This window comes from Aplysia californica, unplaced genomic scaffold (assembly GCF_000002075.1).
Source record: "Aplysia californica isolate F4 #8 unplaced genomic scaffold, AplCal3.0 scaffold01057, whole genome shotgun sequence".
Classification (NCBI taxonomy): domain Eukaryota; kingdom Metazoa; phylum Mollusca; class Gastropoda; order Aplysiida; family Aplysiidae; genus Aplysia; species Aplysia californica.
This window is the reverse complement of record NW_004798327.1, coordinates 19,702-22,935: the sequence shown is the minus strand read 5'-3', so window position 1 is coordinate 22,935 and position 3,234 is coordinate 19,702.

Below are 3,234 nucleotides of genomic sequence, written 5' to 3'. Positions count from 1 at the left end.
GGGGCAGTTGACGTAAAAACGCCTATGCTAAAGAAACCCACAAATATTCGACTAAATCTTAGGGTATGCTCTACTACAACTACAAGCTAACAGTCCACAAGCAAGATGAAAGAAAAAAAATCTTTTGTTATGTGTAGCCTTTCGGAGTTGGCAGATACATCATACATGTATTTCCGCTTTTGTAACTGTAATGAGGATGTCTGCATTCACCGTCTCTTTTTAACATCTTCCTTGAGAGAATCATGACTGATGCTTTGGAATGGAAGACCACGATCACGAAGGATCAGTTAGCATTGGTGACAGAACAATCACAAACTTCGTTTTGCTGATGTTATTGATTTATATTTGATGCTCTTGCAAGGAACGAAGAAGAGCTTGTCAAGATAGTCTACCATCCAGACATGGCATCAACAACATGACATGGAGACCAGTGCCGAAAAGACTAATCTGATGACCAACAGCATCAAAGGAATCATCAGCTCTGACATAAGAATTAGTGGCCAAATAAAAAAGACTGTTCAGAGCTCCAATCAAATGTGTACTTAGGTTCAGTGGTGACGGATGAAGGATCAAAATATAAAACCAAAAAAAATATATATACTGTCCAGGGTTCAACAACCAAACAATTGGTGCATTGTCGAAGCTCAAAACCAATATTATGGAAAGACACATATTCATTGATTTTAAAAAAGTTTTCTAAATTATTATAAAAAACCCGATAAAAAAACCCAGATCAATTCGTGCAAGTAGTTGGAGAACGCCTCAGTCTTAGGTGTTCTGTTTCGTAACAGCATGTTACTTGTACTTTCCATCTTTTGGTTCATTTTTTGTTTTATTTTTGTTTTAGTTGAAGTGTTTTACGGTATTTGCAACACAATAAGGTCATAGAAGTGACGAAGATTAAAATTAAAGGTGTCACAAGAGAGAATCAAACACAGAAAAGGAAGGGGGGTATTTATTAAGGGCGATAGATGTTTGCTGTGTCAAAAAAGAGCAAACAACACTAGCGCCTAGCAATAGCACCCCCCCCCCCCAAGGGCAGTGCCACTGACCCTAGTGTCTTTAGGCCATTTCCGATTATGCACAGTAGAATTACAAGCGCTCGCAGCTGCATAAGGTCATATTATGAGCGCCAAGGGGTGGATGTCAGCAGAGAAGTCCAAACGGGGAATCAGGTTTACTCTGCTCACCCCTCAGGGCATCCCGGAAATAGCAGTTCAGAAGAGAGTGACACACGTACAAGACAAGTAAAGGAAGAATGACGATAATAAGGACGAGGAAAGAAAAAGGAGCATTTCCCCCAATGTTGGTCCGGCACAGTATGAGTGAGCATGGCATATTTTAGATAAATCAGCCCATTTACAATTCTACTGTAGTGCATAAGAACATGTTTATTCCCCCCCCCCTTTGGGAATGATATAAACTCAACTTCAGTCAGTAACACTGCCCGGAAGGGGGGGGGGGGGGGTGACCCATTTATTTAGCTCGGTCCTATCGGAGACAGCAGTTAATTTTGGAGGTTCCGCCATTTAAATAACCGAATACATGTAGCTTTGACTGGGCCATTGTTAAATCCATACATTATATTTACTTTAAACCAATTCATACGTTCTGGGTCATTTTGTGCCCCTGGGGTTGTATTCTTCACATTTTAGCGGGGACAGGTAGTCTACCAGCGACGTGTTGCTTTGGCTTGCAGGAGACCCTCGTTGGATTCCCGAATGAGGAGAAACTGTTTATCTGGTATGTTGGTCTTTCTGCTGGGATGTTGTATATAATTACCTCACAACCTGGATTGGCCCTGGTAGGCAGGGTCGGAAGCACGCCTCCTAAATGATCTTAATTTTGTAGATAGTATGAATATGATGAAGTAAAGTTGTTCCCGCATTCGGTCCGGACACTGGAGATCGCCTTGTTAGTGAGACAACTTCCTGGGCCTTCGGCATATTGTGGTCGGTAGGGTGGCCAGTTCCTTTCCACGCCGCCTTTACTTCTCCTACTCGAAGTCAGGTACTCATTACTGCTGGGTGGGCAGGACGGGGCGAAAATATCCTTGTCCGAACCGAGGCTCGAACTCCGACTTTCCGCTTCAGAGACGAGCGCACTAACCGCTTCGCCACTGCGCTTATTTTTAATTTTGAAATGTTTTGATCACCCCCCCCCCTTTACACATCACCCCTGTTTTAGTGTTGATGTGCTATGGTAGGTCCAACATCTTTTCTTTCCTTCGGACCAGCGTCTGTGATGTTCATGATGCAGTAGTTAGAGCTTCGTTGTTGCACACAGAAGACTGAGTTCGATTCCCGTGTGGGGATGTTTTAAAATCTAGTACTAGCACTAGTAGTTATTGTTTACTGAGACGTTGTATCCCGCTCAGCCGGGTTGGCAAGACAGGCAGAATTGAAACAGCCCGCTTTCTAAATCACCTAAATTGTGTCAATAGATAGATAGATAGATAGATAGATAGATAGATAGATAGATAGATAGATAGATAGATAGATAGATAGACAGACAGACAGACAGACAAATAGATAGATAGATAGATAGATGGATAGATGGATAGATAGATAGATAGATAGATAGATAGATAGATAGAAAGAAATATAGATGGATAGACAGACAGACAGATAGATAGATAGATAGATAGATAGATTAGGGTGTAAAACATCCACAATTAAGAAAAACCCAAAACAAACAAAAATAGTAGTAAAAAATCTACTGTCAGTTGCGCAGATTGAATGCAACATATTAAATTATATGTATGTATAATTATGATATAGATGTTGGAGGGTGCCACTGACCTTCTTTTTTCTGTTATTTTATTCGTCTTCTTTTCTTATTCCTGCGCCAAATGGCCATATTCTGTCTGTGTGATCTGAATGGTTAGAGGGTGCTACTGGTAGGTCCTACTTTTATTTCTCAGTGGGTTTTTTTTTCTTTAGTCTGTTTGTCTTTCTCCCCCCCCCCCCCCACCTCCCCAAAAGCCCCCCCTCCGTCTTTGTTTCTCTTTCTTTCTCTCTCTCTCTCTCTCTCTCTCTCTCTCTCTCTCTCTCTCTTTCTCCGGTCTTTTTCTCTCTCTCTCACTCCTCCCCCTCTCTTTCTCTGCACTTAATGGTCCTTATAAAGTCGACCTGTGTCTCTTTAAACTAAACAAGCCCCCCCCCCCCCCCCAATGGTTTTAAAATCTAAAAAAAAATATTTAAAATTGAATAAATAAAATAGAAACAATAATCG